General features: G+C 46.0%; 2 pseudogenes; both read left to right on the top strand.

The window, feature by feature from the left end:
- Nucleotides 1-524: 524 nt before the first annotated feature.
- LOC122112121 lies at nucleotides 525-1358 on the top strand (annotated as a pseudogene).
- Nucleotides 1359-3125: 1767 nt separating this feature from the next.
- On the top strand, nucleotides 3126-25360 carry LOC122112120 (annotated as a pseudogene).
- The last annotated feature ends 229 nt before the right edge of the window (nucleotides 25361-25589 follow it).

Raw genomic sequence — 25589 nt, 5'->3', positions numbered from 1 at the left:
GGTCCATAAGCAGACAAAAAAATCAGAGGATCTAGGTTTCAGGTCAGCCCAGGCCAAAAAGATGTTGAGACTCCACCTCAACAGAAAATTCAGCAGGGAGCAGCAGTGTGCACCTGCTAGCACAGGACCACCAGTCCATTCACCCCATCAGGGATGAAAAGTAAGACCCTATCTCAAAAAATAACTACAGAAAAGAAAGAACTAAGGGCCTGGGTCACATGGCAGTGTGCAACACAAAGCTCTGAATTCAAACTCTAGTACAGAAGACAAAAATTGCCTAAAGAGGCATATTTTTTTAAGTTAAGCCAATGACTGACATTTACTGCTCTTGCTTCAAGCTTTAGAAATAGTGTCTTTTACAGATTATACCAACAGCCACCAGAAACAGCTATGTCTTTCTTATTTCAATATTCTCAGAGTCACTACAAAGTTGGCAGAAAGTGTAGATTCCTAGAACTTCCTGGATTATTAAAGAAAACTTAAAAAAAGAAGGGCCTAGGAGACGTCGGCTGCACCTTGGTGCCATGGCCCAAAATGCAGAAAAGGCCATGAGGGCCTTAGCAAGATTTCGCCAAGCCCAGGTGGAAGAGGGAAAAGTGAAGGAACGAAGACCTTTCCTTGCTTCAGAATGTACAGAGTTGCCCAAAGCAGAGAAGTGGAGACGACAGATTATTGGAGAGATCTCCAAAAAAGTAGCTCAGATTCAGAATGCTGGTTTGGGTGAATTCCAAATTTGAAACCGGAATGATGAGATCAATAAGCTGTTAAGAGAAAAAGGTCACTGGGAGGTGCGGATAAAAGAACTTGATGGCCCTGATTATGGGAAAGTTGGTCCTAAAATGCTGGATCATGAAGGGAAAGCAGTCCCAGGAAACCGAGGTTACAAGCACTTTGGAGCAGCAAGAGATTTACCTGGTGTTAGAGAGCTGTTTGAAAAAGAACCTCTTCCTCCTCCCAGAAAGACACGTGCTGAGCTGATGAATACTATGGTTACCTAGATGAAGATGATGGTGTTATTGTGCCTTTGGAGCAAGACTATGAAAAGAAACTGAGAGCTGAGCTGGTGGAAAAATGGAAAGCAGAGAGAGAGGCTCGGCTGGCAAGAGGCGAAAAAGGAGGAGGAGGAAGAGGAGATCAACATTTATGCTGTCACTGAGGAGGAGTATGATGAGGAAGGCAGCCTGGAGAAGGCAGGGGAGGATGGGCAGCTGAAGTTCATTGCTCATGTTCCTGTGCCATCACAGCAGGAGACTGAAGAGGCCCTGGTGCAAAGGAAGAAAATGAAACTGCTTCAGCAATAAGCCAGGGAGACCCTTCAGGTTCAAAGTGAAGAAGCCAAGAGGCTCCTGGGAAATTAGGACAAGTGGGTGTTCTCATTGGAGTCTGGAGGATATCGTGGATGCCAGTGACCGCCCTTCCCAGGACTACCTGCATATGCAGCTGTGGCAGGCACCACCTGGCCTCCTTTCCCATCCTTTGTCCTTGCACCTTTTTCTGCCTCATCAGCTGGTCTGAGAGTAGGATTCTGTCCCTTGTCTCCCTGTAGCTGTCAGGGTGCTGAACACCGTGGCCACCAACTTCATACAAATGTCTTTGCTACCCTATGAATCCATTCGTTTTATATAGGGATATGTAAAACAGGTTGCCACCTAGCTAAGTGTCTTACTCCATGACTTTGAAAAGAGGAGAATCAACTACAGAGGCAGCATAAAAAATGTGATTTTTTTCCCTATCTTCTCTTGAAAACGGAATCTCAGTTTCCATTAGCCAGAGCCACCTGAAGTATCTGCTTTACCTCTGTGCCTGGCTGGGGGAAGGGAATTGGAGCTAGAAGCATCTGTTTTATTATCTGCTCTGTAAATAGCTATTTTCATTAAAGATTTTTATAAGAAAGGAAACCTCTGTGGCTGCACTTTGTTCCCTCAGGTAACTATACCGAGGTGACATAAGGTTGGCCCATGAAGTGTGCATCTCTGCAGTCAGTCAACAGACATTTAAGAAGCACCTACTAAGGTGCTCCATAAGTAAAGGCGGAATCCATCCAGTGTGTAAACATTTTAAGGTGTTTTCCTCTAGAAACCTGCCCTGCTGGAGGAAGGCCCTTTGGCAATAAGCCAGGCTGCTTCTGAAATCAAAGGCTCCTGACCCTCCTGGCCATCTTCAAGGGGCCCCTGGACAGACAGGATCAGTGGGAGGGGAGACGCCCTCAGCCACACTTGCACTGGCCTCACGCTCCCACCCGCGGCTCCCGACTTTCCAGGCCCCCGACTTTCCCGGCCCCATGCTCAGCCCGGGACAGGAGGCATTACTCCCTCAGCCCTGGAAACCGTCCCAGGGCCACCGGGCCATGCTCTCCGCTCGGGCTCGAATCCCCTGGCACTACTGCCTCGTCCTGCGGGGTGCATGGCGGGTCCACGCCTCCAGCCCGGACCCCAGAGGGGCCCCGACGCATCCCCAGGAGCGGGAGTTTGCGGGGATCGCAGCTGTCCACGGCGCCCCCTGTGCCTCCTCGGCCTCATCCACCGCGGCCGGTCCCATAAGCGCTCCCGGGGAGCTTCTCGGCTACACACAACCACGAGCGCGGTCCAGCCCCCGCCAGCCGCGTCCCGGAGCAGCTGCTGCAGCTGCGGACTCTGCCGTCACGACGCCCCGCGAGCCGGTCTCGGTCCACACGTCTCGCTGGGGTCTCCGGCCCTGAGGCGTCCCGGGATACCGCACCGGCCCGGGCGCCCTCTCCGCTGATCACCCGGCCCCTGCCCGGCTCCGACCCCCTCCCCGTCCGCCCTGGAGCCCCCTGCCCGCCATCCCCACCGCCCCACGCCGGTCCCCTCCCGCGCACCCCGGAGCCCTCCACGCCGACACCCGGTCCAGGCCCCTCCCCGCCGGCCCCGGGAGTCCTCTCCCCTCCCGTCCGGCCCCGGGAGCCCTCTCCCCTCCCCGCCGGCCCTGGGAGTCCTCTCCCCTCCCGGCCGGCCCCGGGAGCCCTCTCCCCTCCCGGCCGGCCCCGGGAGCCCTCTCCCCTCCTCGCCGGCCGGAGGTCAGCGACCCCGCGCGGTGCGGGCCAGAAAACTACGAACCTCCCCGGCGGCGGCGGCCGGGGAAGGGGGTGTGGGAATCTCCGGCAAATGGAGCCCGACGACCCCCCCGCGCAGTGCACTGAGGCCCCGCGGCTCGGCGGCCCGGCCAGGCGGGCGGCGAATCGCTGCTCCCCGCCGGTCCCCGGCTCCGCTGCCACTCCGCTCGCACTCACTCTGCGAGTCGGGAGGCGCCGCGGCTCTCACCAACTCTTCCTCCCGCCGGCCGGCCGGCCGCAGCCTCCGTCTGCACCTGCGCAAAGCACCGCGCGCTTCCCAGCCAACTCCCTCCAACCGCCGGCCACCCGCGCCGGCGCTCGCGCCCCCAACCGCCGCCCACCGCGCCGAGGGCGGGGCCCGACTTCCCCACGTCCCCACCTCACACAGAGGGAACGGCCACAGCCCGCGCCCAGACTGAGCTCACGCACCGAGGGCCCAGGGAGAAGGCCTGGCCACCGGCCACCTCCGCCCTCCGCGGTGAATTGCGCTGCTTTTTTCTGTGGAGTCTTTGAGTTGGTGAAAATGTAAAAGTGTGGCAAGCGTGTGGTTTGAGGTGTTGGTAATTTGCCTTTCCTTTGCGTTGATTTCATCTTTTAGGCTGTATGTGGACTTGGGGACTTGTATGAGGACGGGTACATCCCGTGTGGGCCAGGGGCCCTGGTGGTTGTGCAGAGGAGGTGGGAGCCCTGGGCTTTGCAGCATGTCCCTGCTTGTTCACTGGGGTGTCCTCTCCCTGTGTGGACCCGGTGTCCCCTTACCCAGAGCTGCTAAGTGGCTGCAGAGCAGCCCTCATTGTCCTGAGTATGGACAGCTCCTCTGAAGTTATACTTTCACATTTACACAATTTTAGTATCTGGGGACAGATGCCAAAAGTCATCACTCACTTTTTTTTCCTGTCTTACTAGGGGCAATTTTAGCTTTAGAATCTTATTATTTTATGGACTGCTTTGTGCCTCTGACCTGCTTCTTTTTTCCCTGGGATGTGTCCTTAGAGGAAGAGGCTTACAGGATTAATCACATCTGGAATATGAACTCTTCTCTTCCAAAGGGAACTGTGGGCTCTGTTTCCTTAAACATATGCATATGTGTGCACACACATGCACACACAAACATGGATGCATGCATATATGACCACACAGCCGCACACACATGTGCACATGCACATACACATTCTGAAATGCATGCACACACATGCATACACATGCTCATATACATATGCATGACTTCACAGGTACATGCTCTCACACACATATATGCACAGGCACACACAGATACATGCATACACACATGCTTACAATGCCCACACATATACACACTCACAAATGCATATATATGTATTTATACACACATGCCCCAATACATGCAAACACAGATGTATTCATGCATAGATGCATTCACACACATGTGTGAGTAACAGCTTTTTTTTCCATGAAAGGGCTGAGCTTTTGGAGTCCATAGCAGATTTTTCAAATTTCATGTTAGGTCATTTTAATGATGCTTACTTTCCCCCATGTCAGCAGTGGCTTTCCATTTGCCCCATAGAAAGGAGGGTCTCTGTGGGTGTGAGCTATGATTCATAGTCTGTGCAGGTTGCTGCCATCCTATGGTGTAGTGGCTGCTGCTGTTTCTTATGGATGTGACTGGGCTCTGAGCTTTTCCTGGAAGGAGGCTGGGCCTCTCATTCTTGGCCAGGACCATCATATCTATTGCATGATTTTTGTCAATTCCAGAACTTGGGAAAAATCTTAGCCCAACTTATATCTTTATGAAGCGCTCCTCAGCCAGATGTTGTGGCTCCAGCCTGTGATCCTAGCTACTCGGGAGGTGCAGATTGGAGGATGGTACTTTGAGGCCAGCCTGGGCATAAAAGTTCTTGAGACCCACTCAATCAATCACTGGGCTTGGCAGTCCATGCCTATCATCCCTGAATGGAAGCGCCAATAGGAGGATCACAGTCTACATTGATTGGGGCATAAATTGAGACCTCACCTTGAAAATAAACACTGCAGCCTGGTGCTGGTGGCTCATGCCTGTAATCCTCTTTACACAGGAGGCCGAGATCTGAGGATCATAGTTCAAAGCCAGCCCAGGCAGGAAAGCCCATGAGACTCTTATCTCCGATGAACCAGCAGAAAACTGGAAATGGAGCTATGGCTTAAGTGGTAGAGTGCTCACCTTGAGCTGAAAAACACAAAGACAACATCCAGGCCCACAGTTCAAGCTCCACAACTGACAAAAATAGAAACCAAAAAACAGCAACCCCCCAACCCCCTCCCCCACAAAACCCACTGCATCAAGCAACTGTTGAAGTGACTCAATAACCTGAGCACTTGTTTAGCAAATGGGAGGCCTGAGTTCAAACCCTAGCACCACCAAAGAAAACTTTTTCTCCTCTCTCAGGGAATACAGCTCATTACAGAGAGTTCTTATTCTTCTCTCAACTGAACTGCAAAAAAGTTGACCATGGAGACAAGCCATTTGATTTCACCAAAGTACATAGGTTAACATTCTTGACAGGAGCAGTCTGGGTGTCAGTCTGACTTAGGAAAGCCATAGGGTCGGCTCCATACCTGTTTGTCAGCTTTTGTCACTGGGACTGAACACCCAGGACGGCCAAACTCTAAGGAAGAAAGGTTTATTTGGGTTTCAGAGAGATGGGTCATGGTGTCTCAGCCCTTTGTCTTTGGACCTTGTGGCAAAGCAAGTCCTCATGGTGGAAGCACAGGATGGAGCAAAGCTGCCTACTTTATGGTGGCCGGGAGGCAAAAAGAGAGGAACACGAAGGGGTGGGGTCCCACCATCCCTTAGACAAGTCTCCAGTGACCTGACTTCCTTCCACTGAGCCCTTCTTGCTAAGGTTCTAGAACCTTCCAGGCTGCCATCAGAGCTAACACCTAGGCCTGGGGGTGGGGAGCTGTCGAGGTTACACTCTAGACAGTCAGTGGTTTGAAGATCATTTCCAAAGACATCCCCTGTTGTTCTGAACCTCTCTCCACAGCCTTAGGAGGCTCAGGGGAGAGTTTGCAGAGGTTGGCTTGTGATTTTTCCAGAAGGAAGCTACAGACTTTTTAGGGATAGGATTCTGGATGAGGATGCTGAGTGAACAGTTTGCAGAATGTGGAAGAAATGTGTGAGATGTTCCTGCTGGCTTTTAAGGAATACTTCAATGGTGGTTTGTTTGTTTCTTTTAACCCATATTTGATGAAGCATAGTGAGCACAGCAGACTTGTGATGGACTGATGTTCTTGCTTCAGATGAGACTAAGTTGCAGTGATTTTAAGAGATATAGGAAGTATAATTGGGTCAAGAAAAGGCCTGGGCAGCACTGATGCACTGCAGAGCCTGTGTGGGGCCTGAGCTGGTGCAGAGGCTGGATAGGACATAGCTTGAAACCTCAGTGTTGGTGATGGTGACAGTTGCATTTGGAGCATTCACTGCAAAGAAGGGTGCTCAGTGAGGGAGTCAGCCTATCTCATTTAATCCTCACTGCAGCCTTTTAACTATTAGTACTCCTATTTCATTTAAGAAAAGTTCAGGGCTGGGAAGGTGGCTCAGTGGTAGAGCGCTTGCCTTGCATGCTTGAGGCCCTGGGTTCGATTCCTCAGCACCACATAAGCAAAAAGAAAAAAGCTGGAAGTGGTTCTGTGGCTTTAGTGGTAGAGTGCTATCCTTGAGCTGAAGAGCTGAGGGACAGTGCCCAGGCCCAGAGTTCAGGCCCCACGACCGGACACAAAGAAAAAAAAAGAAAAGAAAAGTTCATAGTTCAGAGAGTGAACTCATAGAAGGTGGTAGATCCCGACAGAGGCAGAGTTGAATGGAAAGATGGCCTGCAGTTCTCTGGATTGTGCTTCAATAGGGAGGTGCTTTTGTTAGAAGATTAGAAAGGCTTTGGGACAGGCACTCACTGTAGCTCCTGTCTGTAATCCTAGCTACTTAGAGGGCTGAGATCTGAGGATCTTAGTTCCAAGCAATCCTGGTAAGGAAAGTTCATGAGACCCTTATTTCCTGTTAGCTAAGAAACTGCCAGAAGTGGATCTGTGGCTCAAGTGATAAAATGCCAGCCTTGAATGGAAAAGCTCTGCAGCAGAGTGTGAGGTGCTGAGTTCAAGTCCCAGTACTGCCACAAATCCCCAAGCCCCAAACCCAGAAAGACACATGAATAATTTCACATAGTTATTCCAATGGATTTGTTTTTATTTACACTTCCCTTTTCCTCCTCTTTTTATTTTTTTGGCTGCTGGTCGTGGGGTTGAGTACTGTTTTTGGGTTTTTTGTTCAACACTAGTACTTTACCTCTTGAGCTTCAGTTTCACTTCCACCTTTTTAGTTATTATTTTAAGATAAGAGTCTCATAGGCTTTCCTGCCTGGTCTGACTTTGAACCATGAGTCTCAGATCTCAGCCTCCTGAGTGGTTAGGATTACAGGTGTGCATCACCAATACCCAGTACTCCTAACTGATGCATCTCTGTTAGAATGCAGGAAGGAAGTGACGTTCCCTCCGTTCTTGGTGTTCACTGGTGGAAAATGAAGTTGTGATGAGTTACTCCGCAAGTGCCTATAGAGAGGACACAAGAATTCTCGTCCTGGTCCCTCATAACTTCATATAGGCTGTTGTCAGTCTTCAACCTTCCAAGCACACTACCCCTCCATCTCCAACTTCCAGACTCAGGAGTAGAGAGAAAGAATCCTCTGTTGTTTCAGCCATGTAGGCTTCAGTAAGCTGCTAGAGCAGGCTGAATTGACAAAGAAAGCAAGTCTGGGGAGGTGGGAAATGTGTGCTTTCGCTGGGCATCCTGGAGAGGGAGGGCTTGCCTTTACCTTTCAACTTTATTTTCCTCATTTCTAGCAGTGGGTAGGACCAACATGGCTTAAAAAGTCAGTACTTTTTAAGTAAATGAACAAGCTGTTGAAGATTCCAAAATGGTTCCTATTTTGTAACCAAAGACAAGTGAATAATAGAATACGATTAAGATCAATGAGCAACAATAGCCACTACTTTTAGGATGCATTATGCTTTAGGAAGTTGAAAGCCAAATGTCCTGAGAGGTCCCCAGATGGAAGTGGTTCTTTTGATCTCATAGTAATAGCCTTGACCTCAGACACCAATTAGAAGAGAGATTGTATATGAGACTTCTGCTTGAAAATTATCTCTGTACATTTCTCAGCCTTGGTAAGCAGTGCTATAGCCCCAAGTTTATAAATCCCCTCAACTCTCTGGCAGATACCTAAACTCTTGGCCCTCTTACTAAAATACCCAAATTGTCAATGCTTTACCCCAATGCTTATATCAACCTATTCTTGGAGAGTGTGTCATTTGTTCTCGTACAGACCAGTCAGTGCTTCCGGGGCTGAATGAGAGGGTCCTGGGCAATCTGCGCAGCTGTCAGTTTTCCAGTCTGTCTAGTGCATTTTTGCCCATGAATGACCAAGGACTAGTAAAAAGATGCATGCATAGCAACTTTGACACAGGAAGATGAAGACATAAGAAAAATGGTTAGTACTAAAGCCATGGAAGAGGGCTGGGAATGTGGCTTAGTGGTAGAGTGCTTGCCTAGTATGTATTAAGCCTTGGGTTCAATTCCTCAGTACCACATAAACAGAAAATACTATGGCTCAAGTGATAGAGCACTAGCCATGAGCAAAAGAAGCTCAGGGACAGTGCCCAGGCTCTGAGTTCAAGCCCCAGGACTGGCAAAATAAATAAATAAATAAAATGATGCAAGAGGCTTTGAGCCCCTTGTACAAATGGTTCTGAGCTTTCCAGATGCTCAATGCTAGCTGGAAAGGTAGAGAAAGCCAACAAAGCAATGATAGCCCACCCTCAGTCTTTTTTTATCCCCAGAGGAGCTGGTACATGGAAGCTGCTGGTCCAGCACGGTCCCCAGGGCTGACCTTTGACAGTATGCTCTGTCTCTCCTCAAGGGGCCTTAGTCTACATTGTCACTGGGAACTCCCTGCTCCAGGGGTATCCCCCAAGTATCCTAGATCACCACCTTGCAGAGCTCTCAGACTGTCATCTCCCAATGCTTCTGAGGAGGCAGGGGGACAGGCATGAGAAACATAAGAGAGGGAGTTTCACTGATTATGAATGCAGCCACTCTCAGGTACAGGCCCTCACACCTTTAGGAAGAGGAAGGGAAGGCAATCTGATCCCCATCTTTCAGCTTCATTTGCAGGATTCTTGGGGTAAATCCCAAGGAGGGCACTTCCAGGAAAGAATGATTCCCCTCTACATGGCTTTGTGGATTGTAGCAATAGCAGACCTTTATATCTGAGGAAAGAGCTACAATGAAATACATAGGAAGATTAAGAAGAGAGGTTTGACAAATTGATAACTGTGAGTTTCTTTAGTTTCAGAGGGGAAGGTGAGCCTTTACAGGTTAGGTATGTCATAGATTAGTCATATGTGCAGTTTGCCATGGGTTGTAAGAGGAATGTCTTTTTTTTTTTTTTTTTCCTTGGGTCGGGTCATGGGGCCTGAACTCTGGGCCTGGGCGTTGTCCCTCAGCTCTTCAGCTCAAGGGTAACACTCTACCACTTGAGCTACAGTGACACTTCTGGCTTTTTTCTTTTTTCTTATGTGGTGCTGAGGAATCAAACCTAGGGCCTCAGACATGCAAGGCAAACGCTCTACCACTGAGCCACCTTCCCAGCCCCAGAGGAATGTCTTTTTGTGTGTGTGTATGTCTGTGTGCCATTACTGGGGTTTGAACTCCGGGCCTCCTGCTCTTGCTTAGTTTTTTCGCTCAAGACTGGTTCTCTACCACTTGAACTACAGCTCTACTTTTGATCTTTTGCTGGCTAAGTGGAGGTAAGAGTTTCATGAACTTTTTGGCTCAGCCTGGCTTTGAATCGTGATCCTATTATCTCAGCATCCTGAGTGGTTGGGATTACTGGCATGAACCACTGGTGTCTTAAGGGAATGGCAGATGAAATCATGTCATATGTTACTGAAGGGAAGTCTTGAGGGTTTTCCTCTTGCATATTCTTAGGAAATGTCCTGTCATGGCGAAAGACATCATCAGTGTGGGGCAGAGAGCCTGGAGTCAGGAAGAGTCAGACCTGGATCCTTTTTCAGTGTCATAGGATTGAGACTCTAAAGTAGGTAGTGCTTGAAAATCTCCTGTTCTTCCTCCGCAAGATAGGAACATTCAACACATACCTGTAGCCTCCCTTTCCTATGAATTATAAGTAGAAAAGTGTACAAATTTCCAAGTGTTCATAGCAAGCCCACAAAGGAACTCAAAGCATCCTTGGATTTGGCAAGTTCTTTCAATGGGACATCTTGCAGTACAGAACACACTACTTGACAATTAGTGAACATGTTCTAAGACCCTCTCCTGAGTAGGAAGGTGACTGTCGCTTGCCTCTTTTGCTTATGTGCCTGTTCAACTGTTAGAACAGCCACAGGAATGTGGCAAGCCAGTGAAAAGCAACTGCTTCCTAACAAAACCAGATTCCCTAAAAGTGTTATCTGTTCTTGCCAAGAGCCACATGAGCTTCCACATTGATGCCACACATGTGTTCTGACTTGTGTTAGACCCCCCAGGCCAAAGTAAAGCACATGTAAAATTAAAAACCAACCTGATGAATTAAGCCAATAATATCCAGCGTGTTGAATAAATTCCCTGTGGAGATTTAGAAATAAGGTTCTTTCAGGGCTGAATAAGACGTTGATGAATAAGACAGCCATGTTTCTTCATTGCATTTATTTCTCTGGACATTACCAGTGTCATCAATAATCAATAAATCCTGTTTTGCTTGCATGGTGATGGTGGTTGGGGCTGAAGATGAATCTGATGCTGGCATCAAGGTGGGCTGCTCTACTCTGGCTACACCTGGCTTTCACCTCATTGGTCAGATGTCCTAAGCATCAGAGCTTACCAGTCTGACAAGGCCACACATATCTTAGTTGTACAATGCACTCGGGTTGCAAACTGCATATTTTAAAGGTTACCACTTGGATGGGGACAGAGGCACTCCTTGTCTGTATTTGGGGAGGGTACAATGGCTTCCTGGTCTCACTCAGGACTGACCCACCCACCCATCACTTCTGGTCCTGCTCCTTGTAGTTAAACCCCATAGTATATTTGCAAACTCCAAGCACTAGGTCAGTTTTGGCCAATGAAAGTGACTTAATCCCCTGGCTAGCTCTCTCCTGCAGAAGTTGTGATACCTGGCCATTTCCATCACTGCCTGTTGGGAGAATATTCAGAAGATCCATCACAGTGCCCGGTTTTGAGACAGACTTAAACTTTCTCCTCCTACCGTTGGTGCTGCTTCATTCATTGGCTTCAGATTCAAATCCCGAAGAAGCCAGGTGGTGAATTGAGGTCAGCTTCCAATCAGCCTAGAGTTCAGAAGTCTTGATTCTGATGGAGACTCTCCAGGCTCAAGTGTTCTCTGCTTTGATATGTGGAGAGAATCCTCGTAGGGAAAGATTTATCGTATCTGGCGGGTGACCCAAATGAACCGTGATATTTTGATAAGGTTGTTGGCTGGAGTACAGAGGTTTCTGAAGGGTGCTAGTGACATTGAGCCTTTCTAGCTGGTAATCGCCAAGTGTGTGTGTCCTAGGAGATCACAAAATTGATGCTAGGTCAGGCAGAAACAGAGTAACATAGATCTGGTATTTTGTGTTTGTTTTTTTCTTCCAATGGGCTGATTTGTTGGCAACAAATTCTGGCTGTTGTCAGAGATCAGAACATCTGTGCTCCTTTGCAGACAACTCTGGATTTTAAACTGTTTGGAGGAATTGTTCAACTCAGCCTCTCACTCTGCCTCCTCAGTAGACAGCTAAGCCTGGTGCAGAGTGTATATTTAGGCCTAAGGAAGACAGTGGCTAGGAATTCTGGGTCCTGCTTATGCCCTGATATTAGGAGATTCCAGCTCTGAAATTCTAAGACTGTCACAGCCCAGTGGGCACACTGGATGGCTTGGTTGGAAACAGGAACAAAAGATGCCAAATTAGCTAGGTAATTTGGACTCAGACATGCCAAGAGACTAGTGGGACTTGAGTGGTTCATTCTTGGAAGACATTGCTGTCTTTAGTTACCTAGTTAAGGATAAATGCTGTTTCAAAATGTTAAGAGGAAAACAATATCCTCTTAGACTAATCAAATTCAGCAGAGTATACTACAGAGCAGTTAAAAACAAAACAAAACAAAAGAAAACAGCATTGTTAGCTCAGAGACACAAACAAGTTAGGAGAACTTGGGGCCTGCCAGATTAGACACAAGTCAAAATTAGATATTGACAGGTTCTAGTTGGTGACAGCAATTTTCTAATTAGTTATGTTTTACCTTATTCTAATGAACTGTCTGTCCTTCTGCCATTAACTGAAGTCAGGCTACCAGGACAGACTAAGAGTTCCTTCTTGGATTTAATAGCTTATTTATTAACATGAGTGAATCCATTACTGGTTTGATCCAATCAGTGTCCTCTTATGAGTTTTATCCAATATAAGTGACCCCAAAATATTGATGTAGTGCGAATGGGGCTGTTTAGGGGCATTGCCAACCTGGGGCCTACATTCTACTTGTGTTCCTTGAAGTAGTGGCAAGTGCCAAGGTGCCTGGGAAATGTGTGGCTATGGAAAGTACCTTTGGCATAGTGCACTTAGCATTATGTTTGCCACAGCCCCCAGTGGTCTTGCTAGACAATGGATGTAGGGTTGTAGGGCTTGCATTAATAAAATAACACCAAACTAGTGACAAAAGGAAAAAAAAAACCTTTATTTGCAAGGAGAATAGCAAGGGCTCAATCATGGGAAGGGTTTTATAAGCTGGATGGCAAATGCACCCCTGTGCCTAGATGATCATATATAAAATGTGTTTGTCCTTGGCTCAAAGCCTAATAAAACTGCTGTCCTGCTGTTGGCCACGCCAGGATAGCTCTGCAGGGTAAAATTGCTCCTGCCTTTCTAGGAGGCAGTTTGTCCATCTTGTGACTGTGAACTTGGCCTATGTGGTTTCCCCTGTGATCTGTCTAGATGACAGATCCTAGCCTGATGGGGACCCAGCCAGTGTGCCGGTCCATGTGCTTTGCCCTCCCTGACCTGAATGCTCTCCTTCCTCCTATTTAATGGGTGAAACCAGAGCGCATGCCTCAGGGCTGCTGGTAAGATGACTGGGAGCAAGGTGCAGAAATTCCAGGACATAATGTAGTGCCTGGAACTTGGTAAAAGTTTCAAGGGTTTTATCTTGCACTCTGCACAAGAATTTTGTTTGAAAAGGTTCACTCTGCTTTAGCTGTGCGGGAGGAAATGGAAACAGCCTAGTTTTCCAGTGAGAAGTAAATGGAAATGTGATTGTCTTCCTGCATTCAGTTTTAGAGCAATGACTGAAACATTTTGTGCAAGGGTAGATGCCTATAAGGACAAGCCACATAGTTTGAGAGACTTTGGTCTAAATTCCATAAATGATGAGCGAAATACATGATATGAAGATTTTAGCATACTCATATGTGGATGACAGACGGGCTTTCCTGCATCTAGCCAACAGTGTGCAATTATTAATGATATGAAGTAATGATACTGACCCCTACCTTTTTTTATATATTTATTGTTTTGGTCGGTTGTGGGGCCTGAACTCTGGGCCTGGGCACTGTCCCTCAGCTCTTCAGTTCAAGGCTAGTGCTCTACCTCTTGAGCGACAGCGCCACTTCCAGCTTTTTCTGTTTATGTGGTGCTGAGCAATCAAACCCAGGGCGTCATGCATGCAAGGCAAGCACTCTACCACTGAGCCAACTTCCCAGCCCCTAACCCCTACATTTTAATACACAAGGAAATCTTAAGTTTGCTGAATTGTTTCTCAGTGTGGTCACACACTATCAGATTTCTTCCTTGCAACAACTAGTAATGGATAAAAACAACAACAGCACAATTTTCCTTTTATTAGAAATCAATTAAAACAAAACAATCCACCCCAACAGTAAATTAAAGCCCTGGAAATTATTGACACCTCGCACAGCACAGTCACAGCACTCTTCTAACACTTCCCTGACTTGAAAGTGCTGCTTGTAAGTACTCAGTACTTCTCTCTTCTCCATTAACCTAGTTTTCTCTTGAGATTTTGATGTTGTGGCAATATTGAGGTTTGAAGTCAGAGCCTGGATGCTGTCCCTTAGCTTTTTTGTTCATGGCTGTTGCTCTACCCCTCGAGTCATGCCTTCACTTCTAGCTATATGGTGACTGACTGGAGATAAGACTCAGATTTTCCTGTGTGGACTGGCTTCAAATTGGGATCCTCAGATCTTAGTCTCTTTATTAGCTAGAATTATAGGTGTGAGCCACTGGCACCTGTCTCTTAACTGAGGTGTTGCCAGGCAGCTGATAAGGTGCCAGGGCCAGAATCCTCAGGTAGTGATCACAGTGGAAGAAGACTCAAACTCCCTCCTCAGTATTTACACAGCTGCAGCCATGCACAGAATTTGTTCTCCTCCATGCTGAGACGTGCAGACTGTGAAGGTGCTTGTTGAAGTGCCTTTGATAATTATCAAAAAGCAAGTCAAATTTTTACAGACCAGACAAGGAAAAAAATATGCTCACCGATCATATGAATCTTTTTCTCAACAGTCCTAAACTCAGGGTCTCTAGAAAACTGTGTCTGTCTAGGTTCAGCTTCCCCATCTTCCAAATGGAGATGATATCAAGAATTCTGTAGCATATTGAATTTTTCCAAAGATAGACACACTGCTCCCTTTTTACTCCTCTCACTCGAGGTGTAGGGTTTATGTGTCTTCTCTTTGGTCTTCCAGGGATATGTTATGACAGCCTTGACTGACTGACAGACTATAGTGGAATTGATTACTATATTCCTTGCAAAGTTACATGATCAAAATGCTAAGCATCTACATGTATTTCTCTTAGAATCCAGCATCCATGCTTGAGGAAGCCCACACTCATGTGGGAGTCATTGAGGCCTGGGGCCTGCAGGCCTGGCTGAGCTCTTGGTAAATGCCTGGGACCATTCCTGGCCATGTGAATGACAGTCTTGCAAGTGAATCATCCAGTAAGCCCTTGTTCAGTTGACTCTGCTTGAACACAGACCAATCCTGGCCCTCTCATAAGTCGACTAAAACTATTGGTATTGTTTGAACTGCTGCCTTTTAGGATTGTTTTCATGCAGCAATATATAACTGAGATGAGGTGCTTGTCAAAGAAAGTCACTAAGAAGAGTCCATGAAAAAAGGCCCAAAAATCAGCACAAAAGTAACTTTCCAGTAATGATAGCTTTAAAAAATTACTTACTAATTAAAATTTTAATAGAAATGATCAATAGTATCCAGTAGGTTTTAGGCAACTTTATGTTTTATTTGCAAAACCCTAATGTGTGTGAGCTTCCTGGAGGTGCTTTCTGCTGAATTCTGCTGAGGGCTATGTCCTTCACTGGGTCAGAAAATTATTTGGTTTTTAAATTCTTTTTTTCTCCCTGTTTTCTTTCTTTTTTCTTTCTTTTTTTTTCTTTTTGCCAGTCCTGAACTCTTGAACTCTGGGCCTAGGTGCTGTCCCTGAGCTCCATTTTCTCAAGCCTATCAGGCTACCACTTGAGTTACCTCACCACTTCTAGCTTTTTCTGTGATTTGATTGAAGACAAAAGTCTCACTGACTTTCCTTCCTGGGCTGGCTTCGAACTGGGATCCACAGATCTCAGCTCCTTAGTAGCTAGCATTACGGGTATGAGCCACAGTAGCCCAGCTTAAAATTCTTTAGCGTGTGTATGTGTTTGTGTGTGTCTGTGTGTGTGCATGCATGTATTTTAAAGCAACATAGCTGGGGTGCCAGTGGCTCATGCCTATAATCCTGCCTACTCAGGAAGCCAAAATACAGAGTATTACAGTTCCAAGTCAACCCAGGTAAAAATATCTATGAGACTTCATTTCTAAAAGAACCACCAAGAGCAAGACTTGAGCATGCTGAGTGAGCATGAGGCTCCGAATTCAAACCATGACATCTAAAAAGAAGAACATGAAATGTATCACGATGAACATTTTAAAGTATGGTATTTGGTGATATTGGCCACCTTTGTACAGTTCTGCAACAGACCTGTAGAACTTTTTTCATTCTGCCTGACTGAAACTTGCCATTGAACAACTCCCACCATTCACTCTGCCCAGCCCCTGGTCACCAGCATTCACCTTTTTCTTTCTAAGAGTTTGACTACTTTAATCATATTTATTGTCATTACACTGCTTGTCTCTTGGGACTAGCTTTTCCTCCTCTGTAATCACTCATGTTGTGGCAAATGTTGAGACTTCCTTCTTGTTGAGTACTATCCCATTCTGTGTATACATCATAGTTTTGTTTAGGCATTCACATAGTGAGGAGCGTTTGTTTCTATCTCTCGGTGATTATGAACAATGCCACAATGAACATCATTGTGCAAATATTGACCAGGCATTATATTTTCCCTCCATATTTTTCCCTCCCTGCCACTTTTCACCTGAAGCAGAATGCCTGGCATGTATTGGAAAAATAGTAGTGTCAGTGGAGGTCATGGTTATCTTTGCTTGAACATGTCTTAGAGATTGCTCACATACTAAGGTTGCCAAACTGCTCCAGAACCTCCACATCCTCCTGGATGTTCAGCTTCCTTAAGTACATCTCAGGTATGATCTGGGAAGGACGGGACCTGGGCATCTACATGCTGGCCTTCATAATGCTTTGGAGCAGTTTTATTTTACCCTGTTGCAGGATAGCTAAGAAAGGAGGGGAACATGACACGTTGGGATCTGCTGCAGCTAGCAGTGTTGAATGGGTAGTCAGTGTTCTTCACCCAAGACAGCTTCACTATGAATAGACCGGATACAATTTTTTTTTTTAGGAAGAAATTACTATTTTCCTTTGGTATTGAAGAGCCAGACAGTAACTCTAATCTTAAGGTAGTCCTTGAGTCTCAGAAAAGGCTAGAGCTTGCTGATAACCACAGGACAAGTCAGCCAATCACCATGGAAAAGGGAATAGGTGGAAAGAACCTAGGATAAGCAGAACAAAGATCCCTTGCATTTCAAACTGGAAGCAAGATCAGCCAGATTGCACCAACAAAGTGCTATGTCTGCAGTTGCTATGTCTACAGTATCAAGTGTTAAACAATCATGTGTAAGGGTATTGTCAACCAATCAAGTGTAGGCCTAAATGAAATTCCCAAGTTTGCTCACTGTGTATTATAAAAGCTGTGAAAAAGCAGGTCTGGGCCTTCTTGCATTGAGGAACCTAAGCAACTCCATTTCACTAAGACCCCCATCTCAGTTCTGCAACTTAACCCTTGACCCACTTCAGCCCCATTGCCTGGAATTACGATATCTGCAACTCCAGAGCAGCTCCTCCTAGGGTCTGGTGACCATTATCTAAACCAGACACCCTGCAGTTGAGCACCTATCCTCTTGAGACTCCCCTGTGGTGCAAGCCAACACAGTTTAAAGTACGTCAGCCCCCTGGATCTAACCGACAATTTGTTTCTGGTCCTTTCCCGCTTTGTAGTGCGCCAATCATACTATAGAGTTGTTTTATGATTTTCCCGCGGTTTGTAGTCATTTGTTACAAGAAGTTATGATGTATGCAAAGCCCCTGCCTTCCCTAAAAAATGTATAAAAAGTGTTGTAACCCTGGGCTCGGGGCCTCTTAGCATCATGGGCTGCTGCCATGTGCATGGGGGGACCAAGCTCGAGCTTGCAATAAAGACTCCTTTGCTTTTACATTGGTGACGGTCTCTGGTGGTCTTTTGGGTAAGGATTTCCAAATTCAGCTTTACATTTGGTGCGTTGGCCGGGAATCCCCCCCAAGCCCACCCAGATGCCTTAACCAAGGAGTTGTGAGAAACCTGGCATGTAAATCAGAGGCATTGCCATTCTTCGACTGGATACAATTTTTATTTTATTATTTTTTGTCAGTCGTGTGGCTTGAACTCAAGGCCTCGGTGCTGTCACTGAGCTCAAGGATAGCACTCTACTTTTGGTTTTCTGGTGGTTAATTGGAGATAAGAGTCTCACAGCTTTTCATGCCCCAGCTGGCTTTTGAAACATGATCCTCAAATCTGTGTGTTCTATTTTATTCTAGATATTCATGTAAGTCTAGGCAACCTCTGAGCCTGTTTGTTTTACATACAGGAAAGCATCATACCTAGATATGAAAATGCCACCATACATCAAAAACTGTTAACATCTTACTGGTACAACTGAAGATTTGAGTTATAAATAATGTTCTCCTCAGTGACCCTGAAGACACGATCATTGGTGAATCATTGTTCCTTCAGTTTTATTTTATTTTATTTTATTTGTTCCTTGAGTTTTAATAGAGTCATACATTATCTCTTCCTCTAGTCTGTCTAACGCCTTCCTTCAAGTCATGTGTGTGTGTGTGTGTGTGTGTGTTTGTGGCAGGCACTGAATCCTTTCTAAAACACAAATTAATCACTTGTGGGCTCTCAGGCAACTCTGCAGTTTCCTGGTGTGTGTGGAGACAGGTGGCTACCATTCTGCTTTCTTAAGAGTTTTATTTGTTTTCAGCTTTGACCTGGAGTCTGCTTCAGCTGGCACGTAGAAGGAGGTGTGTTCAGGTGTGGTCTAGGTCAGCTTAGACACCTGACTAGGATAGTATATGTTTCTGTGCTGGTCCTGGGGATTGAACCCAGTCCCTGAATGTTGTCTTTGAGCTTTTGTGTCTCAAGTCTACTGCTCTACCACAGCTCCATTTCCATCTTTTTGGCAGTTAATTGGAGAGGAGAGTCTCACTGACTTTCCTGCCCAGGCTGGCTTTGGAGCACAGGCCTCAAATCTCAGCCAACTGAGTAGCTTGGATTACCGTAGTGAGACAGTGGGACCTGACTAAGAGAAATATTTGTAAGGGACATGAGTCCTGCCCTGTCCTGAGGCTGACACAGCCTCTCAAGATGTGCAGCTGTACCCAGTACTGCTAATTGGCTTATGTAACCCATTTTTGTCATGATAGGAAAAGTCCTGCAGGAAGACCACAGAGAACTCTTGATGGAGGAATTTGCATTCCTGAAAAAAGAAGTCATGGGGAAAGAACAGCTCAAGGGGTCCCTTGTCTTCACAGGTCAGTTTTAGTCTGCTGTTCCTTTCCTTGTCCCGGAAGTTACAGGAACATTGGTCGGGTGCACAGTATTTCATGTATTGTACATTAGATCATTTATTGTTTGGTAATCATTCTTTGAGCCTGAACAGTAGAAGAGGACCCTGTTAGAAAATTCCTGCTCTTGTGTTTGGATGGATGTTCTTGTGGTTATCAGGACCACCTGAGTGTCTTTTATTAGAGAAAGAAGATCTTTAGGATCCTTAACCTCAATGGGTGATAAGATGCTTTATCTCCTCATGAGTTTCAAAACAATGGAGCCTCATTGTCCTGATGCTTGAAAATGATGTAGGAGACTTAGGACAAGAAGGATAACAATTGAAAGTGTCAGAAACTCACATAATGGTTATGTAAAATTGGTAATTACCACCCTCAGAACAGGTAAAGCAATAGAAGCTCACAGGCATTGAGCTCACACACCAGTCATGTGACAGAACCAGGTTAGATTCAGTTTGTGGCAGGAGGTGGTAGGAGCTGTTCTGTAAGGTGTTCAGAGGAGATGAACTATAGGAGATGGTGAGAAGCCTGGAGGGAGCTGATTTTGCTTCTAAGGTTGATACTCGTTTAGGTCCTAGTGCCTCCATGAATCTTTTTGTGTGTTTACTTAGAATTTTTCTGTGTATCTAGGCTGGGGCTTGAACTCAGGGTCTGTGTGTTCTCTCTTAGCTTTTTCTCTCAGGGCTAGCACTCCACCATGTACCACAGTTCCACTTCTGGCTTTATGGTGGTTTCTGAAGATAGGAGTGTCACAGACTTTCCTGACCCAAAGGACTTCACACTGTGGTTCTCAGATCTCAGTCCCAAGTAGCTAAGATTCTAGACATGAGCTACCAGCACTCAGCTACAACTTCTTTTTGTATTTCTCAAGAACATGCTCATTGATTTAAGTGTTAATGTCAGAATCATAAGACTTGATTGACAAATTTAATGCAACATATATGAAGTGTTAAGTCTAGTTCTGTTTAAGATTTGGGCTAAGGACAAGAGTGGGCTGTCAGTTTCATGATCAAGCAGAAATTCTAATTCATACACGCTTCAGAGTGTGCTTTTGTGAAGATATAAGGAAACATTTAGCACTCCATCAACTTGATGCTCTTGAACTAGCTGAAAGGTGTTGCTGTTTCTCTGTTTCCGTTTTCATGTGTGCCATTGATAAGATTCTGGGTTTTAGGAGCTAGCAAACCATCGTTGTTCTCCTCTTGCAGAAGACTTTAACAATTTTGGTGGCAGAGGAAAATAACTCAGGACTTTCTACCTGCTACACATGAGCTATGCCTCAACACCTTTTAATTTAGTTTTTCAAAGGGTCTTGAACATTTACCTGGTGCCAGATTCAGTCAGTGACCTTCCTCACTCCGGACTGCAAGTACTGGGACCCCAGGTCCTTATTTTTTTATATAGAACCTCACTGACTTTTTCCCAGACTGCTGGTCTTGAAGCATACTCCTCCAGTCTCCATGTCCCAAGTAGCTTATATTACGGGTTTGCTCCACTGTGCCTGGCTGCCGGGTGACTTTAAATCATTTATTGAAGAGGTGTGTGTGTATATGCGTGTGCACGTGTGAAATGTATGTGTTTGTATGTGTGTGTCTACCTAAGTACATGTAAACTTCCTATATTTAAAGCCTAGATCTTTTCATCATACTGTTTAGCTGAATTGTGTGCTATTGCCAGTAGCATGCCTCATTTTACTAGCAAAATTGAAGTTCAAACCTACAAGAGACTTGCTTATTTGAGGCTACATTTGGCCGCCTGGTAATGCAAGGTCCCTGTGTCCATGCGCTCTCCCATGTACCTGGGTCCTGCTCTTTGTCAGGCATTCTCTTCTTCCTAGTCCTCACAGAGTTTGTGATTCCCCACCGCTGGCCCACTGGAAGAAGAGCAGTATGGCTTTCTAGCTTCGGTGGCATCTTTCATCTGACCTGGCTGGTATCCTTGTTGGGTGAGCTTTCTCTGGTGTCTGCCACTTTGGAAGAGCAAGAAGAGGAGCAGTATATGCAAATGACTGTGCATCTGCAGACCAAAGACAGATGGTAAGTGGTGAGAAACCTGCACAGAGAGAGACTTTGGGCTTTGTCCATTCTTCACAAGGGTGACAACAGAGAAAACCCAAGGGACACGGCCAGTTGTCCCACTGCAGCAGAGCTAGAAATCAGTCCTGCTTGTGTGGCCTCCATTGTCCAGTAAGTGAATTGTTGCTTACAGAATTGAAGCATGTTTCCCAAGGCAAATAATAGAATCTTTAGTATCTATCTATTTATTTGTATAATCATTTTACTTTTTTTCTTTTTGTTTTTGGGGGTCCGGTCGTGGGGCCTGAACTCTGGGCCTGGGCGCTGTCCCTCAGCTCTTCAGCTCAAGGCTAGCGCTGTACCACTTGAGCCACAGCGCTACTTCCGGCTTTTTTCTTTTTGCTTATGTGGTGCTGGGGAATCGAACCCAGGGCCTCAGGCATGCAAGGCAAGCGCTCTACCACTGAGCCACCTTCCCAGCTAGCCCCTACTCATTTTATTTTATTTATTTATTTTTTCAAAGAAGCAACTTTATTGAGAAGGTTCCTACACTGACCAGACAGGGCCACAGCACAGGCTCTGGAGCTGATACTGTGACTGTATACTCATTTTAGAGATGGGCTTCTCACTGGTTTTCTCAGGAGGATGCTGATCTATTTGGCTCAAGTGATCCTCATGCCTCAACTCCCCAATAGCTAGGACTCTAGGCCTGCACCCCTACGTCCAGCTTTACTGATGAGGAAATGGAGGTGTGAGAAACATCTTGCCATTCTGCAATGCCTCATATCTGAAGACATGATAAACATTCTGAGATAGATCAGACTGTTTATATTACCTAAAGTGTATTTATATCCAATGTCTTTGAGCTGTCTTAACCTGTGACTGCACTCCTGGCTTCTGATGGTGCCTTGGAGGAATGCTTTGGCATGTTTCCAGTTGTTTTCTCTCTCCCTCCAGTTTATCCCATTTTGTAAGCTAGAATGAGACACCTCAGCTCAAACATGGCATATGTCTGGAGCGTACCATCACACATTAAGAGCTACTGATGACTGTTGCTTAGGACAAAATTCCTTAGCTTACCTTTGGACAGTAGAGTTGAGTGAATGAGGACACAGGGTGATTATGAAGGTTGCCCATAAAATTCCTAGAAAAAGCTGAGCATCGGTGGCTCACGCCTACAATACTAGCTACCCAGGAGGCAGAGATCTGAGGATCGCGGTTCAAAGGCAACCCTGGCAGGACACTCTGTGAGACTCAGAAAAACTGAAGTGGCATTGTGGCTCAAGTGGTAGAGTGCTCACCTTGAGCTAAATTGCTGAGGGATAGTGCCCACTCCAAGTTCAAGCCCCATCACACACACACACACACACACACACAAATTGTCTAAAAAAGAAGAGGTTGTCCCTCCAATCCCTGCTATACAAATGCAGTAGGAGCAATGTCTTATGAGTAGCACGGCTTGGCCTTTTCCAAATTTTTTCAATTTTATTTTATTGTAAAGCTGCTGTACAGAGGGCTTACAGTTACTTGAGTAAGGAATGAGTACATTTCTTGTCAAGCATTGTTACCCACTCCCTTGTTGTTCTCCTACTGTCCCTTCCCTCCCACATTTCCCTCACTCCTCTCCCGCAGCACAGTTGTAAAGTTCATTTCCAATACACTGTCTTTTGGGTATCATTGTTGCAATAGGTCATCCTGTGTCCTTGGTTCAGAGTTTTGTTATTCCCCTTTCCCTCCCCAAATTAGACAAATGTATATACAAGATGCAGGGTACCAAAATCAAGTACAATGACAACAGGGTTTATACCATAGAGGGAAGAACATACAAAGGAAACCAAAAAATTCACATAGTACATTAAAAACTACAACAAAGAAAGACCTCTTGGGTCCATATCTTGGGCTTCATTTCACCTAGCATCATCTTCTATGGTCATGTATATAGCTATAGAACTGCTCATCTGACGAAATTATCCTAGATATATACTAAGTACTGCAAATGAGGGAAACCATGGGAGCTATATTTCTTTGGGTCTGGCTTATTTCAGTTAATATAATTTTTCTAAGTCTTGCCATTTCCTAACTAATGGGGCGGTTTCATTCTTTCCGATGGAACCATAGAATTCCATTATATATACACACACACAGACACACACACAAACATATCACATCACATTTTCTTGATCCATTCATCTACTGAGGGATATCTGGGTTGGTTCCATATCTCAGCTATGGTAAATAATGCTGCGATAGACATAGTTGTGCTGGTAGCTTTAGTATGGCCTTGTTTGGGTAAATGCTCAGAAGTGGAATCCTTATATATTACCCTGCTCCAGAATGGTCTGGCCTTTTACAAATGTTTTCTGACTCAATCTGTATACTGACTCCCTGAAGGGGCAACTGAGGCACAAAAGTTTAAGAAACTTTGCAAGGATGCTGTTAGACTTTCCTTGTCTACAACAAGTGGCCGAGAGAAACTGTTTCAAGGAGGAAAGGAGTGTTTTGGCTTGCTTCCGGCCTCTTCAGTCCAGGCTTGGTTGTGAGAGGCTTGTGGTGAGGCAGACATCATCTCATCAGCAGTGAGCAATGGCAGAGGCTGCTTCCCTCATGCTGCCAAAGCAGGCTGCACAGTACAGGTACACACATGACCCCAGTGACCTATTACACTAGGTCCCAACTGCTGAGTTTCCAGCACTGCCCCCGCTAGGTCCACAAGCAAAGGACCAAGGCAACATTTCCTATTCAACTAGTAACTGGTCCAGGGATTTTCAGTCCTCACTCCAGTTGCCTTTCTGCGGTCCTCACACTGTGTGCATTCTCCCCAGCCATGCGGGAAGCACACAGAAACAAGTATAGACCACACATGGTACTGTCTGCATCTTCTCACAGTCCTCACATACCACAGTCCCTATTAATTTATTGGCTGTGTTTAAATTTTGTAACAGTATGCATTCCGTTTGTTCGACAAACTCATGCAGATATCCAATTTAGAAGTAGTGACAGAACATCTGTATCCAGGTCCTCGGGATGTTGTGGATGGAGGATCGCAGGTCTGTGCCCTGCCTGGTTCTTCAGGACTTGCTCAAAAATCACCTCTCAGCTATGCCTACAGACAGGTGCTGACATGCTGACACATGTGTGGCTATGGCTAGACAGCTTCCTACAAAGAGAAGAATGAATTGCCAGTGCCCTGGTTGGTGAGTAGTTGCATTTGTAAATATTCATGAGTGATATCAAAGATGAGCCCCCTCAGTGAGCCCAGGCCTGGCTCCAATGGACTGGGTGGCTTCAGTTGCCATAAACACCCAGATCATGAATGGACAAGACCCTTCCTTTAGGACAGAATTTACCCAGGAAAATGTTCTCACTATTGCACAGGCAGACACCAGAACTCTTCCCTGCTATCCAGAAAGAAACAACCCAGAGAAAGGGGTCACAATCTGGAGAAGTGATATTTTTCCTACTTTGTAGGTTTTCAGGAGCTCTGATGGGAGCTTCAGTGGGAAACTGAAGGGAAACAGAGGACCCTGTCTGCTTTGGACCCAATTGTTGGTATTTTCTGGCATGTTTAGGTTGAGAGAGTCAGGAGAATGTGATGAGAAGAGCACTAAGAATTCTGATGGCCTGTGGCGTGATGGACATCTGCTGTCACTGAGCTGCCACATTGAGCCACAGCTGCAAGGAGGCTGAGTGCACAGTGAGGCCATGTCTGAAGAAGGTGGGCAAGCCTCCCCACCTGCTCCCCACCATGCACTGTTAAAGTGAGGCTTCTCCTGTCTTTTTACAATCTGCTAATCTGGCTTGAGGAGAAATGGCCTGTCTTCAAAGAAACAGACATTGAAGGTTCCATTTGAAATCTGGATCCCTGGAGAATGTACCAAATGGAGGTGTCACCAAGAACAGTTTCCAGAAAGAGTCAAATCTGTTTGTGCAGAAGCTCTGGGGCCAGGTCTTTAGAAGGAACTGGCTGCAGAAAGGAAGCTCATCCTGCACTGCCTGGTGCTGGCAGAGGTGGTGCAGAGGTGCTGCTGCTTGGAGAAGTAGGAGAAGAAGCGGTGGGTACCATCAGCACCGGATCACAGTTGGATGTTCTCGGCTGTTTGCTTCCATTCTTACCATTAAACATGTTGGAGAAAGAGGATGAGTATGCTGCTACCAACCGTGGGAGTGAGATTTGGGAATGGGACCCTGGAGGTGGGTACAAAGAAGTACCATGGCTTTTGCCATACCTCTGGCTCCATTGGTTTTCCCCCACCATCCAGGGAGGTGGACAGTTGTCATTGGTATATTAGCTTTTGGAAATTAAAAAGATAAAGTCTATAATGATATAAAATAATGAGAACAGGTGCATCAAATCATATGTCATAGGCCTGGATTCTGCCTGCAGCCCTCATGCAGTGGTCACTTCCTCAGAG

The sequence above is a fragment of the Dipodomys spectabilis genome, unplaced genomic scaffold (assembly GCF_019054845.1).
Source record: "Dipodomys spectabilis isolate Male_0828 unplaced genomic scaffold, ASM1905484v1 ptg000092l, whole genome shotgun sequence".
Lineage (NCBI taxonomy): Eukaryota > Metazoa > Chordata > Mammalia > Rodentia > Heteromyidae > Dipodomys > Dipodomys spectabilis.
The sequence above is the reverse complement of the archived record's forward strand: the minus strand, read 5'-3'. Positions and strand labels throughout refer to the sequence as shown.